General features: G+C 38.4%; 1 long non-coding RNA gene across 2 annotated transcripts in view; it reads left to right on the top strand.

Moving 5' to 3' along the window:
- The window catches only part of LOC143155688 (uncharacterized), a 232,816-nt gene that overhangs the window by 98,561 nt on the left and 119,151 nt on the right, over positions 1-15,104 (top strand). The window contains exon 3 of one of the 2 annotated variants that reach the window (XR_012994459.1): positions 5,057-5,093. The exons of the other annotated variant lie outside the window; for it this stretch is intronic. This is a non-coding gene — a long non-coding RNA (uncharacterized LOC143155688). Of the gene's footprint in view, positions 1-5,056; positions 5,094-15,104 lie in introns of those variants that run through there. 2 annotated transcript variants of the gene reach the window in all.

Genomic DNA, 15,104 nt, shown 5'->3' with positions numbered 1-15,104 from the left:
ACCTAACAAGATCCCTGTACTCTTCTTGAGTCACCTGCCCCTTCTTCCACAAGTGGTAAACTCTCCTTTTTTTCCTGAGTCCCAGCAAAAGCTCCCTGTTCAGCCAGGCTGGTCGTCTTCCCTGCCTGTTCTTCTTATGGTGAACAGGCACAGCCTGCTTCTGCACCTTTAAGACTTCCTTCTTGAAGATCGTCCAGCCTTCCTGGACCCCTTTGCCCTTCAGGACCGTCTCCCAAGGGACTCTCTCAACCAACGTCCTGAACAGGCCAAAGTCCGCCCTCCGGAAGTCCATGGTTGCGGTTTTGCTGGTCCCCCTCCTTACTTCACCAAGAATTGAGAATTCCATCATTTCATGGTCGCTAAGCCCAAGACGGCCTCCGACCACCACATCTCCCACCAGTCCTTCTCTGTTTGTAAACAGCAGGTCGAGCGAGGCACCTCCCTTGGTAAGTACCAGCTGTGTCAGGAAGTTGTCTTCCACACACTCCAGGAACCTCCTAGACTGCTTCCTCTCTGCCGTGTTGTATTTCCAGCAGACGTCTGGGAAGTTGAAGTCCCCCACGAGAACAAGGGCCAGCGATTGAGAGACTTCTGCCAGCCGCTTATAGAATGCTTCATCCACCTCTTCATCCTGGTTGGGTGGTCTATAACAGACTCCCAGCAGGATATCTGCCTTGTTGGCCTTCCCCCTCATCCTTACCCATAAACATTCCACCATATCATCATCACAGTCGTTGAGCTCTAGATAATGGAAACACTCCCTAACATACAGAGCCACCCCACCACCTCTCCTTCCTCGCCTGTCCCTTCTGAAGAGTCTATAGCCATCCATTGCAGCACTCCCATGGTGGGAGTCATCCCACCATGTTTCTGTGACGGTGACTAAGTCATATCTCTCCCGCTGCACAATGGCTTCCAGCTCCTCCTGTTTGCCACCCATGCTGCGTGCATTGGTGTAGATGCACTTGAGCTGGGCTATCGATTTCGCCCCCAGCATTGGCATGCCACCCCTAGGCTCATCTCTAGTGAGCCTGGTTTTATCCCCTTCCCCCTTCAAACCTAGTTTAAAGCCCTCCCGATGAGCCCCGCCAATTCATGAGTGAGAATCCTTTTCCCCCTGTGAGATAGCTGGACTCCACCTGTCACCAGCAGGCCTGGTGCCGAGTAAACTTCCCCATGATCAAAAAAGCCAAAATTCCTCCGATGGCACCAGCCCCTGAGCCACGTGTTGATCAGGTGTGTTTTCCTGTTCCTTTCAGTATTCTTCCCTGCCACTGTAGGGATAGAGGAAAACACTACCTGTGCTCCTGATCCTTCAACCAGTCGCCCCAGTGCCCTGAAGTCCCTTTTGATCGCTTCTGGACTTCCCTCTGCAACCTCATCACTGCCAGCCTGTATAACCAACAGTGGGTAGTAGTCAGAAGGCTGTACCAGACCAGGGAGTTTCCTAGTGATGTCTCTGACCCGGGCCCCAGGGAGGCAGCAGACTTCCCTGTGGGATGGGTCCGGTCGGCATATTGGGGCCTCTGTTCCCCTCAGAAGGGAATCGCCTATGACAATTACCCTCCTTTTTTTCTTAGCAGAGGCAGTCATAATGCGTGGGGCTGACTGCCTCACCCTAGGCAACCCCCTGGATGGACCTTCATCTACATCTCATTTGCCTGGCCCTCAAGTTCCAGGGTCCCATATCTGTTGTGTAAGGGCAACTGGGAAGGTGAGGGAGGCCAGGAGGGGGTTCGCCTGGCACCCCGAGCAGGGATCTGTTTCCATTCCCCCCCATCACTTAAGTCCCCTCCTTCTGCCTGGTGCCAAGAGGGCAGGGGATCCTCTGCTTCTCGTGGAACCTCCATCTGCTGCCTTTGCCTCAGGGATGGTAGGGTGTGGCTCCACCAATCTATCTCCCTCTCACTCTCCCTGATACTCCTTAACCTTTCCACTTCCTCCTTCCGCTCTGCCACCAGGCTGAGCAGATCATCCACCTGGTCACACCGCACACAGGTGGTGTCTCTGCTGCCCTCCAGTACAACTGACAGGCTCAGGCACTCCCTGCAGCCGGTGACCTGGACAGCTGTATGCTTGCGTGAAGGCTCCGTCTGGGTCGCCTTTCTTACCTGGTGGTTACTTTATGTCCAAGAGACTGTCTAGACACAGCAGGTTACTGCACCATGCCATCTATCCTAAAGCCAGTGTACAGATGGCATTCAGATATCCTGCAGTGGAGGCACGGCTAAAGAACAGTGTGGGTTATCAGAGGATGGCAGACGGTAGCAGAAGTGATTCAGCCCACTAAAATAGACATCATTGAAAAAAAGTGCTGCACAGAAGATTCAGACTGCTTCATTATGTTCTTGTCTTAGGTGTATGATGAAAAGTCCCTTATCTCCACCTGTGCTGGTAACCCCCTTTGCATGCAGAGGTACTCCTGAGTATCTCCTAGCCACACATGGTGCCCTATCTCTGAGTGGCTGTTGTGGTGGGCTGCTGTCAGGATGGAGGTAAGAGGGAAGGAAGAATTAAAGCTATACTGGGCATATGAAGACTCAGTAAAGCCCTGTAGGTATTCATCAGGTCTGTATGCCGGGCTTACTGAGCTGGTTTACCTTTGAGCTGTGCTCACATGACAGCAAGGCTTCTGTAGCAGAAGTGGACCACATTTGAAAATACAGTGGCAGTAGTTTAGGACTTCTGCATGCAAATGGGCAGACTGGCTCAGTAACTCCAGCAAAAAGCTCAGCCATTTCAATGAGTACAGAATTTGGTCTGTAGAGTTTGTGAATGAAGTAAGACAATGACAGGGACAAGCTGAGCTTAGAAAGCCCAGTGAAAGGACGGGCTCTGATGAATTGTAATGTTTTAAGTATGGATCAACAGTCTATATTTCTCTTCTACTTGAGAGGACTCTAATCCTATCTTAGCCACAAGAATAATTATATTCTATACAATAGATTACACATCCTACAAATATAAGGTACTTTACCACCATGTAGGTATGATTCAATTCTGGCTTACAGAAAAAGACACTGCCTTCTCAGTCGACAATAGTACTTTCAGCAGAGGTCCTTTGCAGCACAGGACTATCCACATACAGCTTTGTTTATTTTGCATAATGGAAGAGGATCATAGCATGAGGTGTTATGTTTTTAGGCAGCAGCTGTGTAATCTATATTTACAGTGCTAAATGTCCATATTTATTTTGCTGCTCGCCTGCTGAACTTGCCTTCTGCCAGGTACTATATTGAGGATGAAGTTTATTTTCAGAAAGCTGACAAGCCCTCCATTTATCTGTTGATGAAATTATGACAACTTTTAACTACTTTTTAAGTCATAAAATCTTACAACTTCACACCTCTTGAATCTTTTTATTTAAAGACATTCTTTTCATGTAAATATATGAAGGATGAAAAATTATGAATATGCTTTGGGTTTTATCCTTTTACCTTTTTTTTTGTTTGTTTGCTGTCTTCTTTATGCCTTCACAGCGGTGCTAAATGCTGTAGAGATACATTCGAACAGAAAATAATAATCTATGCACAATTAGATGTCAGAAGATTTATCATCGGAGCTGGAGGTGACATGTAACAAGATCTTGCAGAGAATTCAGAATTATTTCAAGGGGCAAAGGAGGAAGTATTCCCATGGAGTTTTTTTCCTCCTAGGAATCAGAGTTTTGTAAGGATTTGGTAAACACAGAAATGAAGGGAAACTAACAATGAACATAATCTTCTGAGAAAGCAACTGATAGCTCAATAGATATGATTGTTCCAGATTTTTGTTATTATTGCTTTGAGCTACTTGCCCAGTATCATATAACATAGATAGAGACACATTTTCAAGCTGTCTTGCATAAAGTTTCTCTGGTCAAGACAGGATTAAGTCAAGAATCTGGAGCCGTATTCAAACCCGCATAGACTCCAGGGCTTTTGTTTTGATCCCAGCAGCAGTATCCACACAGTAAAGTATTTACTTCTGTTGCCACTGCTACAATCAGGCTTGATTGATTAGATCTATTATTCTGAAACTGTTCTCAAGATCAAGTATTTTTTGAGTTTCTACTATCAAGAGTGGGTTGGTTTGTTTTTTTTTTTTTTTAATGGTAATATTAACCAGCTTAAGAATTGTTAAAGTCTTAATTCCTGAGGTGATTTTTCTTCAGTTAAAATTTCATACACACAATAGTGGTGTGTGTTTGTGTGATTGTTGGGTGGTGGGGTTTTTTTTAATACTGCAGAGGGACACACAGAGCTCCCAAGATCTGGTTAAAATTTCATTCCTTTAGCAAGATACCCAGCCATCCTAGTCCTTAATAGACACACAAGACATTATACAAAGTTGCTGTGAAAAAGGATTAAGTTAGGAAACCTGTGCTACCCAATGGATAACTGTTAGAATGAAATATGTGTTATATATATGCACTCAATATATGTATTTATTTTATTATTGCCTTACAGCTTTGCTTTCCCACTACATATTACTCTAAGATGACATATTCACTGTCATCTTCAAAGTAAGAATATAATTCAGTATTGCATTATTATGGTTTTTTTGACTGAAACAGTGACAGCTACACAACACCAGCCAATGGTCTATTAAAGTAGCTTTGCTGGTTCATATAATTTGTGCTTTCACAAGGCCAATGGTAATTTTTACTTACATAAAAAGAAAATAGGCAGTAAGTGACATTAATACTCTGTGCTCTTTTTCCTTTAGAAAAGCTTGTATCCATCATCCCAGTCCCTTGTCTTGTAGCATCATATTGAAATAATCCCTCCAAACATCTCCTGAACATACAAGGGACTACAGACTAACTTATCTTGGTTTGTATTGTTTGGAGGAAAAAGTGCCTTCTTTCAGAGAATAGGAGTACTTTATTGGGCTGTTTGATGAAAGTGAAATGAGAGGGACTGGACACCTGTTCTGTTCAATGCTATAGCTCAAAATGCAGATTTTGTGAATATGCAGCATTCACATTTCTTAAAAGCTCTTTTAACTTATTTTACGCTTGCTCAGCAAATGGGAGAAATAACATTTCTCTTTCTCTTTTCTGTTTTTGTTACAGACCCATGGGGTAAAGTGGCTGGCATTATTTGGAGCAGTAGGCCCATTAGGCACAGTAATATGTGGCTAATTTAGAAGGTTGCTGCCCACAGAGGCTGTGACTTCTCACTTCAATACATCTCACTTCAACACATCTCACTTCAACGGGAACAGCAGTGTTTTGTTTAGTTTCTAATTTGAGAACCTGCTTGACCTGTGTCATGTGCTGCCCTAGATATTCAAGGAATCCTTTGACCTTCAAAAAGCAGATAGTTTTTCAAAATCTCTCATTGTGTATCTTCAACACTTTTTTTTATGTCTGTGAGTAGGAAGTGAGGAATAGGTGTTTTCTCCACAGCTAGATAAACCCACTAGGATTCTTAATGAACAACAGTACATAATAAGACTTTCAGATGTTTCAGAACTTTAAGACATCAACCAAGTCACATTTCTGAAGCTTTTCTTTGTCTAGTCACTGATTTAATGCACACACACTTTCCCTTCTTTTATCAGAGTTCAGTTGTGCTGAGGAGAATATTAATACTGATCTCTCTCACAACTTAAAAAATTCTTAAAGAACATTTATGCTGTTAGGTGTAAAAATGCATGCCTAAATTAGCAGCATTCTTTTTCTTCAGCTTTAGTGAAACACTTTCCCTTATTCTTTTAAAAACAAACACTGAAGCAATTAAAAAACAACAAACAAACCAAGAACAGCATCTAAAGAGATGGACTACACCTAAAGGAAACACTCCTGCTATGTATTTAAAAGCAATACAGGTAAGGAACATCAAATATTTAAGTCATAATTAAGTCTAGGTTTTGCAGCTGTTGAAACTATAATTGCATATTAATAACTCCAAGTGACTTTAGAGTTAATGAAAGAAATCATTTCTGTGATAGAGGGAGTTTCTTTCCAGAATCAAGATACATTTTTTTGCTTTGGAATCAAAGCTAGCATATGTTATATTAATTTTCTTAGAGATTGGCCATTAAATTAACCAAATCCTGGGAAAAGTATACAACCTAGACTGATAAATTATTGTCCATAAGTTCAATAAAAGCACCATCACATAAAAGTGATAAGAAGTCCTCTAAGCATAGATGTATACAACACCAAAGTTGTCTGTTATTATTTTATGAACTAGGTGGAATAAGCTTCCCATAGATGAATAGATAGATATACCAATGGCATCAAAATTAATGAAGCACAGTATCCCAATAATTTCAGTCCCATGATTGATTAACTTTTGTATTTAACAACAACAAATCTGTAAAAGACACCTTTTTTTGGGTAGAGCCCTTATAGGTTCTAATTTCCAGACAGCTCTTTGCAGGATAAGAAGGAATGAACCACCACCCCTTTCCTCTCCATAGAGAAACTGAAATGTTTCTTCTTCCTGGCCACCTATTTTCACAAAACTTGTGGGAAGCTGACCATCTATGGCTACCTAAAGCAACCTGCAACCATACTGTATCAAATTCAAATTTGACCCAAATTGCTAATGACTCTTGTTTACCTAGTTTCAACTTCAGTATCAAAATCAAACTTAGTCAAACAAATTATAGAATATAACATTGCAAGAATGGGACATCTTTGTAGTAAGACGAGTGGGAATAATACTATAAATATATTATATCATATAAAATGACTCAATAAATAGAAGCTAAATACAGTTTACATAACAAAGGTGTTACAGCTATTGCTAAAATTGTGAAAAGCAATCCAGGTCAAGAGGGAGATACCAAGGCTGGACTTGGTATCTACTACTTGGTAGTAGATAACAAGTAGTAGATACCAAGTAGTAGATACCGAGTAGTAGTATCTACTACTACTACTACTGCTATCTACTGTTTCTTGGCCTTTTCCAAAGAAATTGAATAAGTTCTGCACTGTATCAGAAGGTATTTTTCATGTAGGTTGTTTTGGGTTTTTTTAAAGGAATCTATTTTCATCAGTGAGTAAATGCTTGGTGCAAACTTTGGAATACAAAATTAAATAACTGTGTACAAAATGAAACTACGTTTCTAGTTTAATTTAATTTCATTTCTAGAAATGAAACTGAGGAGGGTGAGGGGGTTGGTTGGTTGGATGTTGTTGTGTTTTAAATGAAGCTCACTTTGTATTAATTTATTTATTGAATTTTAAAAACATATATTTAACACTACAGATTATTCTTCAGTTGTTGATGGTGACTAAGCTTAGGCTAGTCAGTATTACAGACTGCTTAGCAGGAAAATTGAGTTTTCCCTTGTAAAAAAGTCTTAGACCATTTTGCCAAAATTTCACTAACTTACTCTAGTACTTTGTTTCTCCACTCAATTCATTAAAAACACTGAACAAACTGAAAAAAATATTTTTCCCATTCCTATTGGTCATGCTTTATTTACATACGAAATGTCTTCCAAGCATCAGCCTTTGCTATACTGAGAAAATAAAACCAAAGCTTTGGACTTTAGGTCAAATCCTCCAAACTGCCCATATTAGAAATCTTTCAGTAGGCACACAGGCACTGCATTGTTTCTATATTCATTCTTTGAGAGTTGTGCAAAATGAGGCATTTTTATGACCATGTCTACATTAACAAACTTTGTGGTGCCATAGGAGTTAATTTGTAAAGCAAAACAGTTTGTGTTGGAGACCCAGAATCTGCTTTATTTGTGTTTTGGCGTGGCTTTAGCTTGGACTAGCCTTAGCCTAATCCTCTGAAAAGAATGTCCATTAGTGGCAAACTTCTTGAGCTCAACTCCCAGTTTAGTTTCATCCAAAATAATTCTATTCACATGCTCTACAGTGTGAATATGTCTTATCCTTGTATAAAAGAAAGGCAAATAGGAATGTAATTCTTCTTTGTGCTCCTTTCATTTCTCTTTTATAAGTGAACTATTTCCCCATTTGTCTCTTTTATAAGGAAAATTTGGATTTCATGAACATATGCAAACAAGTTTATGTGCTATTTGTTCAGCTGTGAAATGTGAATTTGAAGTAAAGTGCTGCATTCTTGCTATCAGAAAGAACAGCAGAATTGTAAGAAACAGTTAAAGGTAAATTTTCCAAAGTGGAACTTTAAAGCAGGAAACTTATTTTAAACTAAAGAACTTTTTCATGGAACCAGAATAACTCAGATTCAAAAAAACAGAATTTTGGACCAAAACAAATAGATTCATATTTTTTAAAAGGTATATAATACTCTCATTTGAGAGTATCTTGACAAAAAATGTAGGACTCCCAGATTTAAGATTGAAAAAGTTAAGTAGCTTTCTTGTATTAATCTTTTTCAGGTATGAAAATCTTTTGAAATTCAAATTAAGAGTATATTTTTTTAAATAAAGTGATGTAATCCTGTTAATTTTCTTTTAATGATAAAATACATTTACATGCACAAAGAAATTAATAAATCATAAAGCAAAGAAATTTGTAGTTCCATTGTGTTAGTCATTCACAGTGGTAATAAGAAGTAATACCATACCTAATTTAATTAAACTAAATGTTGTTGTCTTAATTTACCTAGCTATTGCAATTTAGTCACTGTTAAATGGGGATCATCATTTAATTAAAATTGAGACTAATTAACGGTTTCAGTTGTTTGTATGAAAGATGGGTTTTTTTATGGAAAAAGCACAAAACCTTTTATGAGGTAAAGAAACCACTTACAACATTGCCTTAGGAACATTTCCATCCAATCAAAGCATTCACAATACTACGAAAACATATTATTATGTTAAACAGAAAGTAGAATTGTTCCCTGCACTCCACCCCCATCATACACACAGACACAGAAAGAGAGAGAATCAGCAGTTGAGTTGGCATTGAATTTACTCTCAAGGAATCTTCCCACTCTATCGCATTTCACATTTCTTAGTGCTCACCAGGTCCCACCGTGCAGGTGCTGGGGAAAGGATTTGACTTTGTGCACTGCAGGAGGGGTTTTTTGGGGTGGGGGAGGGAGAGAGAGAAAAAGAGCTGACACACAATTTTGCTGTAGCTCAAGGCTGGAAACCTCCAGGTAAGTTTCTTGTTCCAAAAGAGGGATGCCTTGAATCCCAGTATTTTTTCCCAGCAAAAGAAATATGCTTCACTGGAGTTGAGGAACTAGCTGGGTCATTACAGAGCTGACACAGAATTTGATTTTATTAGAAGTTTCTCAGGATAGATAATTGGAGGATGGGGAGAAAAGAGGAGAAGACTAAGGTGAAAATTCAGTCTTTGCCAGCTTTTCTTCATGATTTTCAGATATGGAAAGTTTTAGACAGTTTTGAAGGAAACTCGCTACGAGAGAAAATAGGCAAAAAATTATCTGTCTGAAGAGCACACTTTAAAAAAATTATACTTTAAAAACCCAAACACACTCTGCAGTCTCATGGTGATTTTTTTGTAAAGTGACATTAAAAGCTGATTTGCATAAAAAATGTAAAAATGAGTTCAAGGTAGAAAGCAGAGTAATGTTGGGGAAAAAACAGAAGAAATAACTGAAGATTAGAGAATATTTAGAACTAGTCACAACATTTTCTAGGCACCCTTGAAGCCTGTATCTGAAAATAGCTGCAGATTTTTGATAGGTCTGAATAACTGTCAGTCTTTTCCTTGATGTATATCAGATGGAATAATTTAGACGTACAAGAAAATGCTTTTCGTATCATCCACTGATGAAATTGATACTTACCTGTTGAAAACTCCAGTAGCTGGTTGTGAAATCCATTTGTGCTTTTTCCTGTCTAATTTTGTGGTTTGTGGGGGCTTTTTTCTTACTATTCAGTTACTTTAAAGTTTTATTACAATGATAAGAAATTGAAATTATATATATTCTGGCGATAAAATTAAAGTACCTGTTTGCTGTTTTGTGGGTGAACTGACAACTCCGAGAGCTGGATTTCCTCATCTTGTGTGACCAGCACCTGTGATATATCAGCAAACCCAGAATATTACGCAAATAGTTGTAAGGCGTTACATCAAATGTTTGGCCAAAGGGAATACTATAATCAGAAAGATATGAACTACTCCTCAACATCCAGGCTCTTTAAGGATTTTGTGAACTCTCGGAGTCCTACCCAGCTAGTTATGAGGCATAAAGAGGATGTTTTCCACCATTTTCAGTAGGATTGTATCCTAACTGCATATCTTCCTTTCTGTGGAAGATATGAAGGTACAATGTCACTGTCTGAGGAAGTTACTCACAGCATCACAGACTCTTCTGACATCACAAGGGTTGACTTTTTTCCTTTATTCTAGCTATTTGTCATACTTAATTTGCATACAACCATAAGCAGAGAGTATCAGAGGGCATAATGACAGACTTCCCCCGCCCATTTATTTATTTTTTCGAAGCATAACTTTACATTACTCAGTATATCAGGAAGATTTTCTGCTTCATTAAAACTGGTTGATAAAGGGGTTATGATTTTCTTGGCCAAGTTTTCCCTTGAACTGAAAATAAAGTCTTAGAGGACTTTCTTCTTAAAAGCAGAAAAGAAGATAAATTTGTATACCAACGTAAAGTATTTCAGTCATGATCAACATAAAGTACTTCAGTCATGATAAAATAACAAAAATATAATTTCAAAACAAACTGATTCCTTTTCAGAAAGTGTCAAAACACTTCACTGACAATTTTCAAAATTCACTCGTTTCTTCTACAGCAGCTATTTTGCTATTGAAACATAAATTGCAAATAGTTTTGGATCTCCTACAGCTCTGCTTTTGCAAGTTTATTATCTATCTGCTTAAAATAGCATATCAAAGTATAGTCCTCATGTATCTGGGAGAGGTTTTTATTTATCCAAATTGGATTTTAACTACTTTCACCCAAACCAAATTTCATTATTCCGTGGGTTCCCCCCCAAAAAAAAAAAAACCCAAAACCACCACAAAACTAAAAATAAACTAAACATACAATTTCTTTGGAAGCTCTTCCCCTGTTATGTAGGAGCACTCCAAATCTTCTGCAATATGGAGAGGATGTGATACATTATTGTTACTGAGGATACCATACTTTCATGGACTGGTGGTCTTTTAAATACAGAGTATTTTACCAGAGACTTTTATAGCAAAGGAATATTGAACTTTGACTATATAAATATTTGTATATATGCATACATAGATACATATATAATTTGTAGCCCATGTAAAACCAACATCTCAGTATATTAAGGAAAGCCTAACTGAGCACCCCAAGCACATCATACATGTCATCATAGAAAGTTACGCAAGAATTCTTCTACAGTAGCAATTCAGTAGTCTGACACTAGAGGATCTTTTATTGCAGTAATAAAATTACAATGAAATTAAGAGCTTTCAATGCTCATGTGGTCTAATAGAATTCATTATATGTATAATAGTGGAGTATGAAACCCTTTAATATGTTAAGTTTAACCTGTAAAATCTCCTCTTTTCTTAAATAAAGAGAGGAGAGAATATTGGGAGTTAAAAGGAAAATAAAATTAAAAAGAGAATACAACCAGTGGGAGACAAAAAATAGCAGGGGCAAGGAATATAGTAAAATAGACTGACAAGTACCTGTAAAACTGCTGCCTACACAGTACATTGCAATTTACAAGTCATGGTCTATAGACAAAGCATTTGCAACAGCTGAGTTATCAAAAGGACTTAATCCAAGGCTTTAAAAAGCCATTTTTTTCATTTTATGGGGAAAAAAAAAAAGAGAAAAAAAATTGTTTGCAAGGAATCACAAGTCAAAGTCATCAAAATACACAGAAGTTAAATCTGTAGTGGGGTAGAAGCTACTCAGGAGTTGCAGGGATAAGCATTGCAGAAAGAAATGTTAGCATTTAAAATGAAAAATTAGGGACAAAATGACTCAGACAAGCTAGCTGACACACCCTATGCATGTGATGACACACATCATGCATGAGATCATATTATATGTGCAAATTAAACAGTACGTTGGCAATTCTTCTGTGGCAATGCATTAGTACTTCCAGAGAGACCATTGAAAGGCGAACATCCCAGAGTTCCTTAAGAGTTCAACCTTAAAGTTTTAAATAGAGATTTATGATTGAGAAGACATGATTTTGAGTATTAAGAAGATGTGGATACATAACCATACCAGTAAATTGAATGTGCCTGGAATGAATCTCAGTGTCTGAGGCCAGCTGACACAGAACGGCCTGTGTCCATAGTACTAAACCCTCTTATTTCCTGGAGCACAGCAATTGGATGCAAATGCTTATTGGACATTACTCCTGAGTTGTGTTTAGGAACTGTTTGGAAGGTTATTTGTTGGCCTGGACCAAAACTATTTCAAAGGCTGCTCTTGCATTTCGAGCTTATGGGAGATCACAGAGCAGCGTACTCCTGTCAGGCTTAATCTTATTAGTGTAAACACATTAATAAATTTCCAGAAAGTGAAAATGCATTATAAAGACAAATCACTAACACATACTACATCAACAGACTCTATCCCTTACACAGGGGCTGTTAAGCTCCATGCACATTCAGAGAGAGCACACTACTCCCTTTAAGAATCAGTTTTGCATTTGCTTTCTACGTCATATTCTTTCCATGTTTGGAAATGAAAGTGACTTCTCTGCGATGCAGTAGGAAACAGAAAATTATTTTACCCTTTTAGACAGCCAGACAAGGACTTTCCAGAGCCTCATGACTTTTCTCAGAGTGACTTTACTGAACCACTGCTGATAAGCTTCTCACAGCAGCTCTCCAGCTCTTCAGCAGCCACATCCTTCAACTTCAGCTTCTTCAGCTATTGCCGGACAAAGAGCCAGCCTCAGCTGATTTGTTTTTAGCCCCTCAGTAACTGGACGGGTTATGGAAATTATATGGTAGTATTTTAAATTATACAGCTACTGTTTCAAAACATTTCAGATGGCTGCAAACACAGACCAAAACAGAATCAAGGCAAAACCCATTTTTTTTCCTTTTACTGTTTGGAAAGGGGAGGTGTAAATTCACCCCCTTCAGCTCTTCTATGGCTCCCTCAAGAATTCAGCTACTACAATGATAGTTGCAAATAAAGCTTAGCTATTCTCTTACTGTCTGTAACCCCTCAACCCATCCTGAAATTCTCCCACTACTCCCACTGCATGATGTACCAAAATTCTTTTTACAGCTTCTAGGCTCTGTCATCTGTTTCCTTTTTCTCTATCCTTGTCAGGTCAATGTTCTTTAGATTGAATTTCCTTTAGATTGAATTTCCAAACCTCTGCAGAGTCATCAGTTCTTGATTATCCTTCCTTGCAGTACTATTGAACATCAGCCTTGAATCCATGTCTTATTAGGAACTATAAAGATTCAAGAAATCACCCAACAGTGTAGCTATACTGTTATACCAGAGGTTGTATAGCTCACTGAAAGCTTGTCTTTGATCACTGAGCAATCATAAACCTTATTTATGTTGTCTTTCACCTCAGGCTCAATAAGGGTGGAGTTAAATGCTAATGATGACTGAGACAACAGTAACCATGACCAGTGGCTGTTCTTACTGCAAATGCAGAGGGATGAGAATTGATTTAGTTGTATCTATTTATCAGCATTTGTGCATGGGAAAAAAGGGACTGAGACAGGAAATTCTAAAATCAACAGAAATCAAGAGATGCTAAACACTGACAAAAGGGTCCTGAGAGTAAGTCAAGAGAAATGAAAACTTTCTGTGCAGGGTGCTGGCAGTCTTAGATTGCCAGGGCAACTGCCTCTTGAAATTTGATGGTACTGCTCTAAGAAACAGAACCTTTAGAGGTAGGCTGGGTTGTATTAGAACAGTATCTCAGTCTGTTCAATTTTTCCACTGTAGGAAAAAAAAACAACTTGCAAGGCCCTGAACATTACCTGACCGTTTAGTCAAAAGGGGCAGCAATGCCACATAAAAGAAACTCACTCAGCACATTTAAATAGTATCTTATCCAGGTAATGTAAGTATCTACTCTACCTTAAAATATTACCTTGTGTTTTAGTTGAGTCATTATCATTGATAAGCAGATTTTTAATCAAGGAAATAAGGCATAGTTAATTATGTGCATGGGTTGTGCTTTAAATTACACTTTATTAGCTGTGTTCATCACCTTCCAGCCCACAAACCAGGTGTGACATGGCAGTTCTTTCTTTAACTACTGCTTGCAGAGATTACAACCAGAACCAGACTTAATCCAATTAGCAGACAGTGTCCTCATGTGAAAGGTGAAAAACTGCTGACAGTTGCAGTGACTGCCATTAGTGCTCTTCAGTTAAGAGATTCTCTAATTACAGAGCTTGACATCCTCCAAGGTACCGTGATAGCCTGAAGATACACTGCAAAAAAAAAATAGATTACAGGTGTAAACAAGGTCTATTCAAAAAAGTAAACCACCAGTCACCACCATAGAAAATAAAATGTTACAAAGCTTGAAACAACTGTAACTGCAGATGTGGGATAATAAAATGTCTTCTTTAAAGTAGGAAAATTAGCAGCATTATTTGATAGAGATTAATTTCTATGAACTATCTAAATTGTAACAAATTAAATTCAATTTATTTCCATGAAGTTACAAGTGCATTTGCTTTGATGGCCAGAAATATTTGTTCTCAGTATGGTATGTCAGATACTGTTTTTCCTAGAATAGAGATCTGTAGTACAAGATTTAAAATGTCTTTTTTAGGTCTCACAGCCTTTTTAAACTCATTAAAATCTGTGAAATAAGATTGACTACTTTGATCTTTGTGGGAAATTCTCTGTGCTTAAGCTGCTTCTGCAGGTGGCTCTTATGAAAAGAGTGTCCACACTGATTGTGTGGCACAGCCTACCATCTGTATTTCATGCTCAGTGAGCATTCTTTGCAACTTAAGTTTTGTCCAAGATACGTCATTTTTGCCAGTGTTCTTCCACATTCCATATATCTTATGTTTCATCTTTAGCTGTGACTGTTTCTATGATGAAGAAATCCCAAGTTAAGAAGTATTCCACTGTTTTGATGTATTCCACTGTTTCTTCACTGAAAATTTTACATTGGAGGCCTTCTGCATACCATTTGTCAAACAAATACTGTGTGGGTAACCTGAAAAGAAGAGAAAAAGTTCCAGGAAGAATATATTTTTCAAGAAATGTAATGGCTTGGAGCTGGGG

This window comes from Aptenodytes patagonicus, chromosome 1, assembly GCF_965638725.1.
Source record: "Aptenodytes patagonicus chromosome 1, bAptPat1.pri.cur, whole genome shotgun sequence".
NCBI lineage: Eukaryota > Metazoa > Chordata > Aves > Sphenisciformes > Spheniscidae > Aptenodytes > Aptenodytes patagonicus.
This window is presented reverse-complemented; position numbering and strand designations above follow the sequence as displayed.